A 23,915-nucleotide genomic window follows, 5' to 3' on the forward strand; every position below is an offset into this window, starting at 1 on the left:
GGGGGAAACAGAGGGCCTGGGATAGGCTGTTGGGGGAAACGGAGGGCCTGGGATAGGCTGTTGGGGGAAACGGAGGGCCTGGGATAGGCTGTTGGGGGAAACGGAGGGCCTGGGATAGGCTGTTGGGGGAAACGGAGGGCCTGGGATAGGCTGTTGGGGGAAACGGAGGGCCTGGGATAGGCTGTTGGGGGAAACGGAGGGCCTGGGATAGGCTGTTGGGGGAAACGGAGGGCCTGGGATAGGCTGTTGGGGGAAACGGAGGGCCTGGGATAGGCTGTTGGGGGAAACGGAGGGCCTGGGATAGGCTGTTGGGGGAAACGGAGGGCCTGGGATAGGCTGTTGGGGGAAACGGAGGGCCTGGGATAGGCTGTTGGGGGAAACGGAGGGCCTGGGATAGGCTGTTGGGGGAAACGGAGGGCCTGGGATAGGCTGTTGGGGGAAACGGAGGGCCTGGGATAGGCTGTTGGGGGAAACGGGGGCCTGGGATAGGCTGTTGGGGGAAACGGGGGGCCTGGGATAGGCTGTTGGGGGAAACGGAGGGGGCCTGGGATAGGCTGTTGGGGGAAACAGAGGGGGCCTGGGATAGGCTGTTGGGGGAAACAGAGGGGGCCTGGGATAGGCTGTTGGGGGAAACAGAGGGCCTGGGATAGGCTGTTGGGGGAAACAGAGGGCCTGGGATAGGCTGTTGGGGGAAACAGAGGGCCTGGGATAGGCTGTTGGGGGAAACAGAGGAGAGCAACACTGATGCAGTTCTACTACTTGATATCTTTATTAAAAAAAAGCAGTGTTAGAAAGGATTACCTATTACATACTGAGCAGCTCATGTTATAGACAGAAGCATTCTATATGGCAGACCAATCGGAACTCATCTCTCGGCATGTCCAGCCCACTCATTATCTCAGCCAATCATGACTAGCGGAAAGGTTCCTGTCTTTTTCCTTGGCTTAACCAACAAGGTTCATATTTTAACCATTTTATCCGTATTTACAGATGCATTCGGGTTTTACGAAGGCATATGACAGTTTGCTTGTCTCGGAAGGCATTTCTGAAACAAACAAAAAAAAAATGCATTTTCGATATAAAATTTAAAAAGTTTACATTCAAAGCCTCTCCTGTGAAGTAGTGACCAGCGACATAGTTGCCTAGTTTCCTGAAACGAGTCACAAATGGGATCGTCAGATCAAGCTCACGTTCACATCGAGGTGATTATCGATACCAAGACAGTGTTTCTAATACTGTGAGGAACTATTATCATTTATAATGAATGTTAAAACAGACGTGGTTGACTTGGGCTACTACTAACTATAGATACTGTCTACTGTCTGAGATACTAGACTATAGATACTGTCTGAGATACTATACTATAGATACTGTCTGAGATACTATACTATAGATACTGTCTGAGATACTATACTATAGATACTGTCTGAGATACTATACTATAGATACTGTCTACTGTCTGAGATACTATACTATAGATACTGTCTACTGTCTGAGATACTATACTATAGATACTGTCTGAGATACTATACTATAGATACTGTCTACTGTCTGAGATACTATACTATAGATACTGTCTGAGATACTATACTATAGATACTGTCTGAGATACTATACTATAGATACTGTCTGAGATACTATACTATAGATACTGTCTGAGATACTAGACTATAGATACTGTCTGAGATACTAGACTATAGATACTGTCTACTGTCTGAGATACTATACTATAGATACTGTCTACTGTCTGAGATACTATACTATAGATACTGTCTGAGATACTATACTATAGATACTGTCTGAGATACTATACTATAGATACTGTCTGAGATACTATACTATAGATACTGTCTGAGATACTATACTATAGATACTGTCTGAGATACTATACTATAGATACTGTATGAGATACTATACTATAGATACTGTCTGAGATACTATACTATGGATACTGTCTGAGATACTATACTATAGATACTGTCTGAGATACTATACTATAGATACTGTCTGAGATACTATACTATAGATACTGTCTGAGATACTATACTATAGATACTGTCTACTGTCTGAGATACTATACTATAGATACTGTCTACTGTCTGAGATACTATACTATAGATACTGTCTGAGATACTATACTATAGATACTGTCTGTCTGAGATACTATACTATAGATACTGTCTGAGATACTATACTATAGATACTGTCTACTGTCTGAGATACTATACTATAGATACTGTCTGAGATACTATACTATAGATACTGTCTGAGATACTATACTATAGATACTGTCTACTGTCTGAGATACTAGACTATAGATACTGTCTGAGATACTATACTATAGATACTGTCTACTGTCTGAGATACTAGACTATAGATACTGTCTGAGATACTATACTATAGATACTGTCTGAGATACTATACTATAGATACTGTCTGAGATACTATACTATAGATACTGTCTACTGTCTGAGATACTATACTATAGATACTGTCTACTGTCTGAGATACTAGACTATAGATACTGTCTGAGATACTATACTATAGATACTGTCTACTGTCTGAGATACTAGACTATAGATACTGTCTGAGATACTATACTATAGATACTGTCTACTGTCTGAGATACTATACTATAGATACTGTCTACTGTCTGAGATACTATACTATAGATACTGTCTGAGATACTATACTATAGATACTGTCTACTGTCTGAGATACTATACTATAGATACTGTCTGAGATACTAGACTATAGATACTGTCTGAGATACTATACTATAGACACTGTCTACTGTCTGAGATACTATACTATAGATACTGTCTGAGATACTATACTATAGATACTGTCTACTGTCTGAGATACTATACTATACTGATACTGTCTGAGATACTATACTATAGATACTGTCACTGTCTGAGATACTATACTATAGATACTGTCTACTGTCTGAGATACTATACTATAGATACTGTCTGAGATACTATACTATAGATACTGTCTGAGATACTATACTATAGATACTGTCTGAGATACTATACTATAGATACTGTCTACTGTCTGAGATACTATACTATAGATACTGTCTACTGTCTGAGATACTATACTATAGATACTGTCTACTGTCTGAGATACTATACTATAGATACTGTCTGAGATACTATACTATAGATACTGTCTGAGATACTAGACTATAGATACTGTCTGAGATACTAGACTATAGATACTGTCTGAGATACTATACTATGGATACTGTCTGAGATACTATACTATAGATACTGTCTGAGATACTAGACTATAGATACTGTCTGAGATACTATACTATGGATACTGTCTGAGATACTATACTATAGATACTGTCACTGTCTGAGATACTATACTATAGATACTGTCTGAGATACTATACTATAGATACTGTCTGAGATACTATACTATAGATACTGTCTGAGATACTATACTATAGATACTGTCTGAGATACTATACTATAGATACTGTCTGAGATACTATACTATAGATACTGTCTGAGATACTATACTATAGATACTGTCTGAGATACTATACTATAGATACTGTCTGAGATACTATACTATAGATACTGTCTGAGATACTATACTATAGATACTGTCTGAGATACTATACTATAGATACTGTCTGAGATACTATACTATAGATACTGTCTGAGATACTATACTATAGATACTGTCTGAGATACTATACTATAGATACTGTCTGAGATACTATACTATAGATACTGTCTGAGATACTATACTATAGATACTGTCTGAGATACTATACTATAGATACTGTCTGAGATACTATACTATAGATACTGTCTGAGATACTATACTATAGATACTGTCTGAGATACTATACTATAGATACTGTCTGAGATACTATACTATAGATACTGTCTGAGATACTATACTATAGATACTGTCTATACTATAGATACTGTCTGAGATACTATACTATAGATACTGTCTGAGATACTATACTATAGATACTGTCTACTGTCTGAGATACTAGACTATAGATACTGTCTGAGATACTATACTATAGATACTGTCTACTGTCTGAGATACTAGACTATAGATACTGTCTGAGATACTATACTATAGATACTGTCTACTGTCTGAGATACTATACTATAGATACTGTCTACTGTCTGAGATACTATACTATAGATACTATACTATACTATAGATACTGTCTGAGATACTATACTATAGATACTGTCTGAGATACTATACTATAGATACTGTCTGAGATACTATACTATAGATACTGTCTGAGATACTATACTATAGATACTGTCTGAGATACTATACTATAGATACTGTCTGAGATACTATACTATAGATACTGTCTACTGTCTGAGATACTATACTATAGATACTGTCTACTGTCTGAGATACTATACTATAGATACTGTCTGAGATACTATACTATAGATACTGTCTGAGATACTATACTATAGATACTGTCTACTGTCTGAGATACTATACTATAGATACTGTCTGAGATACTATACTATAGATACTGTCTACTGTCTGAGATACTATACTATAGATACTGTCTGAGATACTATACTATAGATACTGTCTGAGATACTATACTATAGATACTGTCTACTGTCTGAGATACTATACTATAGATACTGTCTGAGATACTATACTATAGATACTGTCTACTGTCTGAGATACTATACTATAGATACTGTCTGAGATACTATACTATAGATACTGTCTGAGATACTATACTATAGATACTGTCTGAGATACTATACTATAGATACTGTATGAGATACTATACTATAGATACTGTCTGAGATACTATACTAGGGATACTGTCTGAGATACTATACTATAGATACTGTCTGAGATACTATACTATAGATACTGTCTGAGATACTATACTATAGATACTGTCTGAGATACTATACTATAGATACTGTCTACTGTCTGAGATACTATACTATAGATACTGTCTGAGATACTATACTATAGATACTGTCTGTCTGAGATACTATACTATAGATACTGTCTGAGATACTATACTATAGATACTGTCTGAGATACTATACTATAGATACTGTCTACTGTCTGAGATACTAGACTATAGATACTGTCTGAGATACTATACTATAGATACTGTCTACTGTCTGAGATACTAGACTATAGATACTGTCTGAGATACTATACTATAGATACTGTCTACTGTCTGAGATACTATACTATAGATACTGTCTGAGATACTATACTATAGATACTGTCTACTATACTATAGATACTGTCTGAGATACTATACTATAGATACTGTCTGAGATACTATACTATAGATACTGTCTGAGATACTATACTATAGATACTGTCTGAGATACTATACTATAGATACTGTCTACTGTCTGAGATACTATACTATAGATACTGTCTACTGTCTGAGATACTAGACTATAGATACTGTCTGAGATACTAGACTATAGATACTGTCTGAGATACTATACTATAGATACTGTCTGAGATACTATACTATAGATACTGTCTACTGTCTGAGATACTAGACTATAGATACTGTCTGAGATACTAGACTATAGATACTGTCTGAGATACTATACTATAGATACTGTCTGAGATACTATACTATAGATACTGTCTACTGTCTGAGATACTATACTATAGATACTGTCTACTGTCTGAGATACTATACTATAGATACTGTCTGAGATACTAGACTATAGATACTGTCTGAGATACTATACTATAGATACTGTCTGAGATACTATACTATAGATACTGTCTACTGTCTGAGATACTATACTATAGATACTGTCTGAGATACTATACTATAGATACTGTCTGAGATACTATACTATAGATACTGTCTGAGATACTATACTATAGATACTGTCTGAGATACTATACTATAGATACTGTCTGAGATACTATACTATAGATACTGTCTGAGATACTATAGATACTGTCTGAGATACTATACTATAGATACTGTCTGAGATACTATACTATAGATACTATACTATAGATACTGTCTACTGTCTGAGATACTATACTATAGATACTGTCTGAGATACTATACTATAGATACTGTCTACTGTCTGAGATACTATACTATAGATACTGTCTGAGATACTATACTATAGATACTGTCTGAGATACTATACTATAGATACAGTCTGAGATACTATACTATAGATACTGTCTGAGATACTATACTATGAGATACTAGACTATAGATACTGTCTGAGATACTATACTATAGATACTGTCTACTGTCTGAGATACTATACTATAGATACTGTCTGAGATACTATACTATAGATACTGTCTACTGTCTGAGATACTATACTATAGATACTGTCTACTGTCTGAGATACTATACTATAGATACTGTCACTGTCTGAGATACTATACTATAGATACTGTCTACTGTCTGAGATACTATACTATAGATACTGTCTGAGATACTATACTATAGATACTGTCTGAGATACTATACTATAGATACTGTCTGAGATACTATACTATAGATACTGTCTGAGATACTATACTATAGATACTGTCTACTGTCTGAGATACTATACTATAGATACTGTCTGAGATACTATACTATAGATACTGTCTACTGTCTGAGATACTATACTATAGATACTGTCTGAGATACTATACTATAGATACTGTCTGAGATACTATACTATAGATACTGTCTGAGATACTATACTATAGATACTGTCTGAGATACTATACTATAGATACTGTCTGAGATACTATACTATAGATACTGTCTACTGTCTGAGATACTATACTATAGATACTGTCTGAGATACTATACTATAGATACTGTCTACTGTCTGAGATACTATACTATAGATACTGTCTGAGATACTATACTATAGATACTGTCTGAGATACTATACTATAGATACTGTCTGAGATACTATACTATAGATACTGTCTGAGATACTATACTATAGATACTGTCTGAGATACTATACTATAGATACTGTCTGAGATACTATACTATAGATACTGTCTGAGATACTATACTATAGATACTGTCTGAGATACTATGATACTGTCTGAGATACTATACTATAGATACTGTCTGAGATACTATACTATAGATACTGTCTGAGATACTATACTATAGATACTGTCTGAGATACTATACTATAGATACTGTCTGAGATACTATACTATAGATACTGTCTGAGATACTATACTATAGATACTGTCTGAGATACTATACTATAGATACTGTCTACTGTCTGAGATACTATACTATAGATACTGACTACTGTCTGAGATACTAGACTATAGATACTGTCTGAGATACTATACTATAGATACTGTATGAGATACTATACTATAGATACTGTCTACTGTCTGAGATACTATACTATAGATACTGTCTGAGATACTATACTATAGATACTGTCTACTGTCTGAGATACTATACTATAGATACTGTCTGAGATACTAGACTATAGATACTGTCTGAGATACTATACTATAGATACTGTCTACTGTCTGAGATACTATACTATAGATACTGTCTGAGATACTATACTATAGATACTGTCTACTGTCTGAGATACTATACTATAGATACTGTCTGAGATACTATACTATAGATACTGTCTGAGATACTATACTATAGATACTGTCTGAGATACTATACTATAGATACTGTCTACTGTCTGAGATACTATACTATAGATACTGTCTGAGATACTATACTATAGATACTGTCTGAGATACTATACTATAGATACTGTCTGAGATACTATACTATAGATACTGTCTGAGATACTATACTATAGATACTGTCTACTGAGATACTATACTATAGATACTGTCTGAGATACTATACTATAGATACTGTCTGAGATACTATACTATAGATACTGTCTGAGATACTATACTATAGATACTGTCTGAGATACTATACTATAGATACTGTCTACTGTCTGAGATACTATACTATAGATACTGTCTACTGTCTGAGATACTATACTATAGATACTGTCTGAGATAATAGATACTATACTATAGATACTGAGAGATACTATACTATAGATACTGTCTACTGTCTGAGATACTATACTATAGATACTGTCTGAGATACTATACTATAGATACTGTCTACTGTCTGAGATACTATACTATAGATACTGTCTGAGATACTAGACTATAGATACTGTCTGAGATACTATACTATAGATACTGTCTAGATACTGTCTGAGATACTATACTATAGATACTATCTGAGATACTATACTATAGATACTGTCTACTGTCTGAGATACTATACTATAGATACTGTCTGAGATACTATACTATAGATACTGTCTGAGATACTATACTATAGATACTGTCTGAGATACTATACTATAGATACTGTATGAGATACTATACTATAGATACTGTCTGAGATACTATACTATGGATACTGTCTGAGATACTATACTATAGATACTGTCTGAGATACTATACTATAGATACTGTCTGAGATACTATACTATAGATACTGTCTGAGATACTATACTATAGATAGATACTGTCTGAGATACTATACTATAGATACTGTCTACTGTCTGAGATACTATACTATAGATACTGTCTGAGATACTATACTATAGATACTGTCTGTCTGAGATACTATACTATAGATACTATAGATACTGTCTGAGATACTATACTATAGATACTGTCTGAGATACTATACTATAGATACTGTCTACTGTCTGAGATACTATACTATAGATACTGTCTGAGATACTATACTATAGATACTGTCTACTGTCTGAGATACTAGACTATAGATACTGTCTGAGATACTATACTATAGATACTGTCTACTGTCTGAGATACTATACTATAGATACTGTCTACTGTCTGAGATACTATACTATAGATACTGTCTGAGATACTATACTATAGATACTGTCTACTGTCTGAGATACTATACTATAGATACTGTCTGAGATACTATACTATAGATACTGTCTGAGATACTATACTATAGATACTGTCTGAGATACTATACTATAGATACTGTCTGAGATACTATACTATAGATACTGTCTGAGATACTATACTATAGATACTGTCTGAGATACTATACTATAGATACTGTCTGAGATACTATACTATAGATACTGTCTACTGTCTGAGATACTATACTATAGATACTGTCTGAGATACTATACTATAGATACTGTCTGAGATACTAGACTATAGATACTGTCTGAGATACTATACTATAGATACTGTCTGAGATACTATACTATAGATACTGTCTGTGTCTGAGATACTATACTATAGATACTGTCTGAGATACTATACTATAGATACTGTCTGTCTGAGATACTATACTATAGATACTGTCTGAGATACTAGACTATAGATACTGTCTGAGATACTATACTATAGATACTGTCTGAGATACTATACTATAGATACTGTCTGTCTGAGATACTATACTATAGATACTGTCTGAGATACTATACTATAGATACTGTCTGAGATACTATACTATAGATACTGTCTGAGATACTATACTATAGATACTGTCTGAGATACTATACTATAGATACTGTCTGAGATACTATACTATAGATACTGTCTGAGATACTATACTATAGATACTGTCTGAGATACTATACTATAGATACTGTCTGAGATACTATACTATAGATACTGTCTGAGATACTATACTATAGATACTGTCTACTGTCTGAGATACTATACTATAGATACTGTCTGAGATACTAGACTATAGATACTGTCTACTGTCTGAGATACTATACTATAGATACTGTCTGAGATACTATACTATAGATACTGTCTGAGATACTATACTATAGATACTGTCTGAGATACTATACTATAGATACTGTCTGAGATACTATACTATAGATACTGTCTGAGATACTATACTATAGATACTGTCTGAGATACTATACTATAGATACTGTCTGAGATACTAGACTATAGATACTGTCTGAGATACTATACTATAGACACTGTCTACTGTCTGAGATACTATACTATAGATACTGTCTGAGATACTATACTATAGATACTGTCTACTATAGATACTGAGATACTATACTATAGATACTGTCACTGATCTGAGATACTATACTATAGATACTGTCTACTGTCTGAGATACTATACTATAGATACTGTCTGAGATACTATACTATAGATACTGTCTGAGATACTATACTATAGATACTGTCTGAGATACTATACTATAGATACTGTCTGTCTGAGATACTATACTATAGATACTGTCTACTGTCTGAGATACTATACTATAGATACTGTCTACTGTCTGAGATACTATACTATAGATACTGTCTGAGATACTATACTATAGATACTGTCTGAGATACTATATATAGATACTGTCTGAGATACTAGACTATAGATACTGTCTGAGATACTATACTATGGATACTGTCTGAGATACTATACTATAGATACTGTCTACTGTCTGAGATACTATACTATAGATACTGTCACTGTCTGAGATACTATACTATAGATACTGTCTACTGTCTGAGATACTATACTATAGATACTGTCTGAGATACTATACTATAGATACTGTCTGAGATACTATACTATAGATACTGTCTGAGATACTATACTATAGATACTGTCTGAGATACTATACTATAGATACTGTCTGAGATACTATACTATAGATACTGTCTGAGATACTATACTATAGATACTGTCTGAGATACTATACTATAGATACTGTCTGAGATACTATACTATAGATACTGTCTGAGATACTATACTATAGATACTGTCTGAGATACTCTATAGATACTGTGAGATACTATACTATAGATACTGTCTACTGTCTGAGATACTATACTATAGATACTGTCTGAGATACTATACTATAGATACTGTGAGATACTAGACTATAGATACTGTCTGAGATACTAGATTATAGATACTGTCTGAGATACTATACTATAGATACTGTCTGAGATACTAGACTATAGATACTGTCTACTGTCTGAGATACTATACTATAGATACTGTCTGAGATACTATACTATAGATACTGTCTGAGATACTATACTATAGATACTGTCTACTGTCTGAGATACTAGACTATAGATACTGTCTGAGATACTATACTATAGATACTGTATGAGATACTATACTATAGATACTGTCTACTGTCTGAGATACTATACTATAGATACTGTCTGAGATACTATACTATAGATACTGTCTACTGTCTGAGATACTATAGATACTGTCTGAGATAGACTATAGATACTGTCTGAGATACTATACTATAGATACTGTCTACTGTCTGACTATACTATAGTCTGAGATACTATAGATACTATAGATACTATACTATAGATACTGTCTGAGATACTATACTATAGATACTGTCTGAGATACTATACTATAGATACTGTCTGAGATACTATACTATAGATACTGTCTACTCTGAGATACTATACTATAGATACTGTCTGAGATACTATACTATAGATACTGTCTGAGATACTATACTATAGATACTGTCTGAGATACTATACTATAGATACTGTCTGAGATACTATACTATAGATACTGTCTGAGATACTATACTATAGATACTGTCTGAGATACTATACTATAGATACTGTCTGAGATACTATACTATAGATACTGTCTACTGTCTGAGATACTATACTATAGATACTGTCTGAGATACTATACTATAGATACTGTCTGAGATACTATACTATAGATACTGTCTACTGTCTGAGATACTATACTATAGATACTGTCTGAGATACTATACTATAGATACTGTCTACTGTCTGAGATACTACTATAGATACTGTCTGTCTGAGATACTATACTATAGATACTGTCTGTCTGAGATACTAGACTATAGATACTGTCTGAGATACTATACTATAGATACTGTCTGAGATACTATACTATAGATACTGTCTACTGTCTGAGATACTATACTATAGATACTGTCTGAGATACTATACTATAGATACTGTCTACTGTCTGAGATACTATACTATAGATACTGTCTGAGATACTATACTATAGATACTGTCTGAGATACTATACTATAGATACTGTCTGAGATACTATACTATAGATACTGTCTGAGATACTATACTATAGATACTGTCTGAGATACTATACTATAGATACTGTCTGAGATACTATACTATAGATACTGTCTGAGATACTATACTATAGATACTGTCTACTGTCTGAGATACTATACTATAGATACTGTCTACTGTCTGAGATACTATACTATAGATACTGTCTGAGATACTATACTATAGATACTGTCTGAGATACTATACTATAGATATAGATACTGTCTGAGATACTATACTATAGATACTGTCTACTGTCTGAGATACTATACTATAGATACTGTCTGAGATACTATACTATAGATACTGTCTACTGTCTGAGATACTATACTATAGATACTGTCTGAGATACTATACTATAGATACTGTCTGAGATACTATACTATAGATACTGTCTACTGTCTGAGATACTATACTATAGATACTGTCTGAGATACTATACTATAGATACTGTCTGAGATACTATACTATAGATACTGTCTGAGATACTATACTATAGATACTGTCTGAGATAGATACTAGATACTATACTATAGATACTGTCTGAGATACTATACTATAGATACTGTCTGAGATACTATACTATAGATACTGTCTGAGATACTAGACTATAGATACTGTCTGAGATACTATACTATAGATACTGTCTACTGTCTGAGATACTATACTATAGATACTGTCTGAGATACTAGACTATAGATACTGTCTACTGTCTGAGATACTATACTATAGATACTGTCTGAGATACTATACTATAGATACTGTCTGAGATACTATACTATAGATACTGTCTGAGATACTATACTATAGATACTGTCTGAGATACTATACTATAGATACTGTCTGAGATACTATACTATAGATACTGTCTGAGATACTATACTATAGATACTGTCTACTGTCTGAGATACTATACTATAGATACTGTCTGAGATACTATACTATAGATACTGTCTACTGTCTGAGATACTATACTATAGATACTGTCTACTGTCTGAGATACTATACTATAGATACTGTCACTGTCTGAGATACTATACTATAGATACTGTCTACTGTCTGAGATACTATACTATAGATACTGTCTGAGATACTATACTATAGATACTGTCTGAGATACTATACTATAGATACTGTCTGAGATACTATACTATAGATACTGTCTGAGATACTATACTATAGATACTGTCTACTGTCTGAGATACTATACTATAGATACTGTCTACTGTCTGAGATACTATACTATAGATACTGTCTACTGTCTGAGATACTATACTATAGATACTGTCTGAGATACTATACTATAGATACTGTCTGAGATACTAGACTATAGATACTGTCTGAGATACTAGACTATAGATACTGTCTGAGATACTATACTATGGATACTGTCTGAGATACTATACTATAGATACTGTCTACTGTCTGAGATACTATACTATAGATACTGTCACTGTCTGAGATACTATACTATAGATACTGTCTACTGTCTGAGATACTATACTATAGATACTGTCTGAGATACTATACTATAGATACTGTCTGAGATACTATACTATAGATACTGTCTGAGATACTATACTATAGATACTGTCTGAGATACTATACTATAGATACTGTCTGAGATACTATACTATAGATACTGTCTGACTGTCTGAGATACTATACTATAGATACTATAGATACTATACTATAGATACTGTCTGAGATACTATACTATAGATACTGTCTGAGATACTATACTATAGATACTGTCTGAGATACTATACTATAGATACTGTCTGAGATACTATACTATAGATACTGTCTATACTATAGATACTGTCTGAGATACTATACTATAGATACTGTCTGAGATACTATACTATAGATACTGTCTGAGATACTATACTATAGATACTGTCTGAGATACTATACTATAGATACTGTCTGAGATACTATACTATAGATACTGTCTACTATACTATAGATCTGAGATACTATACTATAGATACTGTCTGAGATACTATACTATAGATACTGTCTACTGTATGAGATACTATACTATAGATACTGTCTGAGATACTATACTATAGATACTGTCTGAGATACTATACTATAGATACTGTCTGAGATACTAGACTATAGATACTGTCTGAGAGGCTGGTATTGTTATAGTCTCTAACTATAGATACTGTCTGAGAGGCTGATATATAGTCTATAACTATAGATACTGTCTGAGAGGCTGGTAGATAGTCTCTAACTATAGATACTGTCTGAGAGGCTGGTATTGTTATAGTCTCTAACTATAGATACTGTCTGAGAGGCTGGTATTGTTATAGTCTCTAACTATAGATACTGTCTGAGAGGCTGGTATTGTTATAGTCTCTAACTATAGATACTGTCTGAGAGGCTGGTATTGTTTTAGTCTATTCCCAATATAGAGTATTTATGGGTTGCTTTTTGAGATACAATCACAGTTAACAGGCAGCGGTACGGAGTCGTTTAGCCTTGCTATCCCCTATAATGCATTATAACCTGTACATTGATAAACCCCATCTGCTCTCTGTGCACCTAGAGCTGTAGTTAGCAGGCAGCGTTACGGAGTAGAGGTTCAGCTCTATAACACCCTTCACAGCAGCATTATGTTTAAGCAATAAGGCCCGAGGCGTTGTGATATATACCACGGCGAAGTGCTGTTCTTGTGCACGACGCAACGCGTGTGAGTGCCCGTATACAGTCCTTAGCCGTGGTATATTGGCTCTATACCACAAACTCCTGAGGTGCCTTCTTGTTGTTATAAACTAGTTACCAATGTAATTACAACAGTAATATTTTGTCATACCCGTGGTATACGATCTGATATACCAACGGCTGTCAGCCAATCAGCATTCAGGCATTGAACCACCCAGTTTATAATGGTCTTGATTTTTGGTTTGATTTGGTAATGCGTTATAACTCAATGTATATTACAGCCTTTTTAGCTTCTCTACTCTCTGCGCTCGGAGCTGTAGTTAACAGGCTAAAGTAAGTTCTAATGCAGCTGGAAACATTGATGACTCCCCCAGACTGACTGGTGTTTTCTGCTGCTCAGCCCATCACAGCTACAGTCTTTATTTTAACCAGCCAATCAGCATGCAGGGATTGGCAGAGGGTTCCAATCATAATTTCCACATTCTGGAACCCCGGAGAGAGAGAGAGAGAGAGAGTTTCATTGGACAGTGGTGGGCTTTCCTTCTCTCCTTTGGCTCTTCAGTTTTCTGAAGTGTTGGACTTCTGCTGTGATCGTTCTGTGGATGTTTGTTTTATCTGAAGCAGAGACAAGAGGAACTTTAGATGCTGGGGTAGTTATCTATATATTTATTCTATTGGACCAGGTACGTTTGATTTGAGAATTAATTCTCCTTTTATAGAAATGACTACGGGGGGAGTTTACAGGGAGGAGAAGAGATGAATGAGTTTCTGTGGCGATGTCTTGACCAAGGCTTCTCTCGTTCCCTCTCTATTTCGCTATCTCCCTTCTCTGTCCCTTTCCCTCTTTTCTCTCCCTTCCTTTCTTCTCTCTCCCTTCCTTTCTTCTCTCTCCCTTCCTTTCTTCTCTCTCCCTTCCTTTCTTCTCTCTCCCTTCCTTTCTTCTCTCCCTTCCTTTCTTCTCTCTCCCTTCCTTTCTTCTCTCTCCCTTCCCCTCTTTTCTCTCCCTTCCATTCTTCTCTCTCCCTTCCATTCTTCTCTCTCCCTTCCTTTCTTCTCTCTCCCTTCCTTTCTTCTCTGCTCTCTCTCTATTTCTATCTCTCTCCACAGAGCGCTCAGAGAGGCAGAAAGACCACAGACTCAGGTGAGAGATCTGCCAGTTTTGACGGACATATTGTGTATCTCAAACAGTACCCTATTCTATCTCTAGTGCACTACTTCTGACCAGAGTGTCCCAAATGACCCCCTGTTCCCAATGGTCCCTCGTGTAAAGTAGTGCTCTATATAGGGAATAGGGCTCTAGTCTAAAGTAGTGTACTATTTTGGGAATAGGGTTCTGGTCTAAAGTAGTGTACTATATAGGGAATAGGGCTCTGGTCTAAAGTAGTGTACTATATAGGGAATAGAGCTCTGGTCTAAAGTAGTGCACTATATAGGGAATAGGGCTCTGGTCTAAAGTAGTGCACTATATAGGGAAAAGGGTGCCGTTTGGGATACAGGCTATTTTTCCTCTGCTATTACTCATCTTCCATATAAATGATGACCTTGCTTTACACGCACTTGCTGTCGGGCTAGGAGCTGTTAGCATGGCTAGTGGTTTTATATGGTTGACTGTAGAACTGTCGGGCTAGGAGCTGTTAGCATGGCTAGTGGTTTTATATGGTTGACTGTAGAACTGTCGGGCTAGGAGCTGTTAGCATGGCTAGTGGTTTTATATGGTTGACTGTAGAACTGTCGGGCTAGGAGCTGTTAGCATGGCTAGTGGTTTTATATGGTTGACTGTAGAACTGTCGGGCTAGGAGCTGTTAGCATGGCTAGTGGTTTTATATGGTTGACTGTAGAACTGTCGGGCTAGGAGCTGTTAGCATGGCTAGTGGTTTTATATGGTTGACTGTAGAACTGTCGGGCTAGGAGCTGTTAGCATGGCTAGTGGTTTTATATGGTTGACTGTAGAACTGTCATGGCTAGGTTTTAGCTAGAACTTAGCATGGCTAGTGGTTTTATATGGTTGACTGTAGAACTGTCGGGCTAGGAGCTGTTAGCATGGCTAGTGGTTTTATATGGTTGACTGTAGAACTGTCGGGCTAGGAGCTGTTAGCATGGCTAGTGGTTTTATATGGTTGACTGTAGAACTGTCGGGCTAGGAGCTGTTAGCATGGCTAGTGGTTTTATATGGTTGACTGTAGAACTGTCGGGCTAGGAGCTGTTAGCATGGCTAGTGGTTTTATATGGTTGACTGTAGAACTGTCGGGCTAGGAGCTGTTAGCATGGCTAGTGGTTTTATATGGTTGACTGTAGAACTGTCGGGCTAGGAGCTGTTAGCATGGCTAGTGGTTTTATATGGTTGACTGTAGAACTGTCGGGCTAGGAGCTGTTAGCATGGCTAGTGGTTTTATATGGTTGACTGTAGAACTGTCGGGCTAGGAGCTGTTAGCATGGCTAGTGGTTTTATATGGTTGACAGTAGAACTGTCGGGCTAGGAGCTGTTAGCATGGCTAGTGGTTTTATATGGTTGACTGTAGAACTGTCGGGCTAGGAGCTGTTAGCATGGCTAGTGGTTTTATATGGTTGACTGTAGAACTGTCGGGCTAGGAGCTGTTAGCATGGCTAGTGGTTTTATATGGTTGACTGTAGAACTGTCGGGCTAGGAGCTGTTAGCATGGCTAGTGGTTTTATATGGTTGACTGTAGAACTGTCGGGCTAGGAGCTGTTAGCATGGCTAGTGGTTTTATATGGTTGACTGTAGAACTGTCGGGCTAGGAGCTGTTAGCATGGCTAGTGGTTTTATATGGTTGACAGTAGAACTGTCGGGCTAGGAGCTGTTAGCATGGCTAGTGGTTTTATATGGTTGACTGTAGAACTGTCGGGCTAGGAGCTGTTAGCATGGCTAGTGGTTTTATATGGTTGGTTGAGCGGGACTGTAGAACTGTACAATCACCCTTCTGAACAATATTTCTGTGACGTATAAGCAGGTTAAACGTTAAAGAGGAATGGAAACACTCAGCTTTAGAACACCAGCTAATTGGACATCGCCATATTGGCATTGTTGCATCATCGGAAAAATAGTTTTTGTAATTCTAGAATGTACTGAGACCGTGACCTCTGTGTACATGAATTAGCATAAATTGGCTGGTGTCAAACCATATATGGAAACATGAAACATACAGTATTTTGAAAGATAAGAACAACCCTTTCAAATGATATGACATACAATAACACGTCTTCCTCATGAAGCTGGAGACTTAGAGCAGGTCGATACGGCCGTAAACACAACTTCCTTATTTTGAATAGTGTAACTTTTACTGTGCATTTCAAAATGGCGCTAACCATACCTCTAATAAACGCTGTTCGGGATCAAAATACCGACAATAAAGACGTTTCTGCGTTACAAGCAATATGTTTCGTATTAGTGGATGGAATTAAATCTCTTTGCTTCGCTTTACATCCTGAAGTGTTTCCATTCCACCATTAAATAATAAAAGAATAATCTTATTTAAAACACAGCTGGGACTACTTGTTCCTCTCTCTCTCTCTCTCAGCCGTCTCACAGCTGTTGCAGTAAGTATCCCGGTGCGGTGTTGAGGTTGGGCCGGGACTACTTATTTTCTGCCTCTTGTGACACAACCCTGGAACTATGTGGCTCCAGCTACGGTCGGTTGGCACGGTAACAGAGGTTCCTCTGGCTGTGGATAGAAGTTTCCCCAAACTTCAGACGCTGATCTGAAATCAGTTTAGCCCAACCTGATGTTAGGCCTTAACCGTAAGAAGGGGGGGGAAATGCAAAAGAAAAACTGACCTGAGATCAGAGTTTGAAGGCAACCTCTTAACCCAGAGGTTTAGGAGATTATTATTCAATGTCAGGAAGTATATACTGATGCATGTAAGCAAATAGTTTGGGAGGGGAGGAGGAGGGAGGGGAGGAGAGGGGAGGGGGAGTAGAGTAGGGGAGGGGAGGGGGGGAGTAGAAGTGAGGGAAGAGCAGGAGGGGGGAAGGAGGGATGAGTAGAAGTGAGGGAGGAGCAGGAGGGGGGAAGGAGGGATGAGTAGAAGTGAGGGAGGAGCAGGAGGGGGAAGGAGGGATGAGTAGAAGTGAGGGAAGAGCAGGAGGGGTGGGGATGAGTAGGGGGATGAGTAGGAGGGGGGAAGTGAGGGAAGGAGCAGGAGGGGGAAGGAGGGATGAGTAGAAGTGAGGGAGGAGCAGGAGGGGGAAGGAGGGATGAGTAGAAGTGAGGGAAGAGCAGGAGGGGGGGAAGGGGGGATGAGTAGAAGTGAGGGAAGAGCAGGAGGGGGGGAAGGAGGGATGAGTAGAAGTGAGGGAAGAGCAGGAGGTTCAAGTAGGGTATAGGGGGAGTTTGTTCACCCTCCCCCTCCTGTGTTAGAAGTGGCCTGCTAGCTGGGATGTGTTATGTGTGACTCATGGGTCTGGACATAGTTAGCAGCTAGAAGTCAACATTGCTCTGTTCTGTATAAACCAGCAGTATACTCAGAAAGTAGAGCAGACAGGAGAGGAACAGAGACAGGAGAGGAACAAAGACAGAACGAGACACTACAACAGAGAGAGAGAGAGGAACAAAGACAGAACGAGACACTACAACAGAGAGAGAGGAACAGAGACAGGAGAGGAACAGAGACAGAACGAGACACTACAACAGAGAGAGAGAGAGAACAGAGACAGAACGAGACACTACAACAGAGAGAGAGGAACAGAGACAGAACGAGACACTACAACAGAGAGAGAGAGAGGAACAGAGACAGAACGAGACACTACAACAGAGAGAGAGAGAGGAACAGAGACAGAACGAGACACTACAACAGAGAGAGAGAGAGAGACAGAACAGAGACTAGGAGAGGAACAGAGACAGAACGAGACACTACAACAGAGAGAGAGAGAGAAACAGAGACAGAACGAGACACTACAACAGAGAGAGAGAGAGAGGAACAGAGACAGAACGAGACACTACAACAGAGAGAGAGAGGAACAGAGACAGAACGAGACACTACAACAGAGAGAGAGAGGAACAGAGACAGAACGAGACACTACAACAGAGAGAGAGAGAGAGGAACAGAGACAGAACGAGACACTACAACAGAGAGAGAGGAACAGAGACAGAACGAGACACTACAACAGAGAGAGAGAGGAACAGAGACAGAACGAGACACTACAACAGAGAGAGAGAGAGGAACAGAGACAGAACGAGACACTACAACAGAGAGAGAGAGGAACAGAGACAGAACGAGACACTACAACAGAGAGAGGAACAGAGACAGAACGAGACACTACAACAGAGAGAGAGAGAGAGGAACAGAGACAGAACGAGACACTACAACAGAGAGAGAGAGAGAGGAACAGAGACAGGAGAGGAACAGAGACAGAACGAGACACTACAACAGAGAGAGAGAGAGAGGAACAGAGACAGAACGAGACACTACAACAGAGAGAGAGAGAGAGGAACAGAGACAGAACGAGACACTACAACAGAGAGAGAGAGAGGAACAGAGACAGAACGAGACACTACAACAGAGAGAGAGGAACAGAGACAGAACGAGACAGGAGAGGAACAGAGACAGAACGAGACACTACAACAGAGAGAGAGAGAGAGAGAGAGGAACAGAGACAGGAGAGGAACAGAGACAGAACGAGACACTACAACAGAGAGAGAGGAACAGAGACAGAACGAGACACTACAACAGAGAGAGAGGAACAGAGACAGAACGAGACACTACAACAGAGAGAGAGAGAGAGAACAGAGACAGAACGAGACACTACAACAGAGAGAGAGAGACAGGAGAGGAACAGAGACAGAACGAGACACTACAACAGAGAGAGAGAGAGAGGAACAGAGACAGAACGAGACACTACAACAGAGAGAGAGAGAGAGAACAGAGACAGAACGAGACACTACAACAGAGAGAGAGAGGAACAGAGACAGAACGAGACACTACAACAGAGAGAGAGAGAGGAACAGAGACAGAACGAGACACTACAACAGAGAGAGAGAGAGAACAGAGACAGAACGAGACACTACAACAGAGAGAGAGAGAGAGGAACAGAGACAGAACGAGACACTACAACAGAGAGAGAGAGAGGAACAGAGACAGAACGAGACACTACAACAGAGAGAGAGAGAACAGAGACAGAACGAGACACTACAACAGAGAGAGAGAGAGAGGAACAGAGACAGAACGAGACACTACAACAGAGAGAGAGAGAGAACAGAGACAGAACGAGACACTACAACAGAGAGAGAGGAACAGAGACAGAACGAGACACTACAACAGAGAGAGAGGAACAGAGACAGAACGAGACACTACAACAGAGAGAGAGAGAGAACAGAGACAGAACGAGACACTACAACAGAGAGAGAACAGAGACAGAACGAGACACTACAACAGAGAGAGAGAGAGAACAGAGACAGAACGAGACACTACAACAGAGAGAGAGAGAGAGGAACAGAGACAGAACGAGACACTACAACAGAGAGAGAGAACAGAGACAGAACGAGACACTACAACAGAGAGAGAGAGAACAGAGACAGAACGAGACACTACAACAGAGAGAGAGAGAGGAACAGAGACAGAACGAGACACTACAACAGAGAGAGAGGAGGAGAGGAACAGAGACAGAACGAGACACTACAACAGAGAGAGGAACAGAGACAGAACGAGACACTACAACAGAGAGAGAACAGAGACAGAACGAGACACTACAACAGAGAGAGAGAGAGGAACAGAGACAGAACGAGACACTACAACAGAGAGAGAGAGGAACAGAGACAGAACGAGACACTACAACAGAGAGAGAGAGAGGAACAGAGACAGGAGAGGAACAGAGACAGAACGAGACACTACAACAGAGAGAGAGAGAGGAACAGAGACAGAACGAGACACTACAACAGAGAGAGAGGAACAGAGACAGAACGAGACACTACAACAGAGAGAGAGAGAGAAGAGAGAGGAACAGAGACAGAGACACTACAACAGAGAGAGAGAGAGGAACAGAGACAGAACGAGACACTACAACAGAGACAGAACGAGACACTACAACAGAGAGAACAGAGGAACAGAACAGAGACACTACAACAGAGACAGAGACGAGGAACAGAGACAGAACGAGACACTACAACAGAGAGAGCAGAGGAACAGAGACAGAACGAGACACTACAACAGAGAGAGAGAGGAACAGAGACAGAACGAGACACTACAACAGAGAGAGAGAGAGAAACAGAGACAGAACGAGACACTACAACAGAGAGAGAGAGACACAGAGACAGAACGAGACACTACAACAGAGAGAGAGAGAGAGAGAACAGAGACAGAACGAGACACTACAACAGAGAGAGAGAGAGGAAAGAGACAGAACGACTGTGGACACTACAACAGAGAGAGAGAGGAAAGACTCTACAGTTTGGGTATGTAGACTCTGTCAACAAGGTTGTTTGTGATTGTTTTGTCAGAAAGTTTTCCTCTTGAGAGGACTACAACAGTTATCCTCTGAGTTTCCTCTGAGGGAAGGAACAGAGACAGAGGAGAGACACAGCAACAGAGAGAGAGACTGTCGAACAGAGACAGAACAGAGACTGTCAACAGAGACAGAACAGAGACACTACAACAGAGAGAGAGGACTGTCGAACAGAGACAGAACAGACACTGTCAACAGAGAGAGAACAGAGAGGAACAGCAGACAGAGAACAGCAGACTGTCAACAGAGAGAACAGAGACTGTCGAACTAGAGAGAACAACAGGCAGAGAGAACAGAGACAGAAGAACAGCAGACTGTCAAACAGAGAGAACAGCAGACAGAGAGACAGAGACTGTCAAACTAGAACAGCAGGCAGAGCAGACTGTCGAACTAGAGAGACAGAACAAACTAGAGAGAACAACAGAGAGAGAACAGCAGACTGAGGAACTAGAGACAGAACAGAGAGAACAGAGACTGTCAAACTAGACAGAGAACAGCAGAGAGCAGACTGTCGAACTAGAGACAGAACAGCAGACTGTCAACAGAGAGAGAGACTGTCGAGAGAGAACAGAGACTGTCGAACGAGACACTACAACAGACTGTCGAACTAGAGAGAACAGCAGACTGAACGAACAGACAGAGACAGAGACTGTCGACACTACAACAGACTGTCAACAGAGACAGAACAGAGACAGAGAACAGCAGACTGTCAAACTAGAGAGAACAGCAGACTGTCAAACTAGAGAACAGCAGACTGTCAACTAGAGAGAACAACAGACTGTCGAACTAGAGAGAACAGCAGACTGTCGAACAGAGACAGAACAGACAGACTGTCGAACTGAGACAGAACAGAGACACTCGAACTAGAGAGAACAACAGACTGTCAAACTAGAGAGACAGCAGAGAGAGAACAGCAGACTGAACTAGAAGAACAGGACTGTCGAGATAGACACTACAGCAGGCAGAGAGAACAGCAGGCTGGAAGGTACTACAGCAGACAGAGGAACAGCAGACTCTGTCAACTTCAAGGCAGAGAACAGCAGACTGTCGAACTAGAGAGAACAGCAGACTGTCGAACTGAGAGGCAGACTGTCGAACTAGAGAGAACAGCAGACTGTCGAACTAGAGAGAACAGCAGACTGTCAAACTAGAGAGAACAGCAGGCAGAGAGAACAGCAGACTGTCAAACTAGAGAGAACAGCAGACAGAGAGAACAGCAGACTGTCAAACTAGAGAGAACAGCAGGCAGAGAGAACAGCAGGCAGAGAGAACAGCAGACTGTCGAACTAGAGAGAACAGCAGACTGTCGAACTAGAGAGAACAGCAGACTGTCGAACTAGAGAGAACAGCAGACTGTCGAACTAGAGAACAGCAGACTGTCGAACTAGAGAGAACAGCAGACTGTCGAACTAGAGAGAACAGCAGACTGTCGAACTAGAGAGAACAGCAGACTGTCGAACTAGAGAGAACAGCAGACTGTCGAACTAGAGAGAACAGCAGACTGTCAAACTGGAACAGAGAGAAGACAGCAGACTGTCAAACTAGAGAGAACAGCAGACTGTCAAACTAGAGAGAACAGCAGACTGTCAAACTAGAGAGAACAGCAGAC

This window comes from Oncorhynchus nerka, linkage group LG12 (genome assembly GCF_034236695.1).
Source record: "Oncorhynchus nerka isolate Pitt River linkage group LG12, Oner_Uvic_2.0, whole genome shotgun sequence".
NCBI classification, from domain to species: Eukaryota; Metazoa; Chordata; class Actinopteri; order Salmoniformes; family Salmonidae; genus Oncorhynchus; species Oncorhynchus nerka.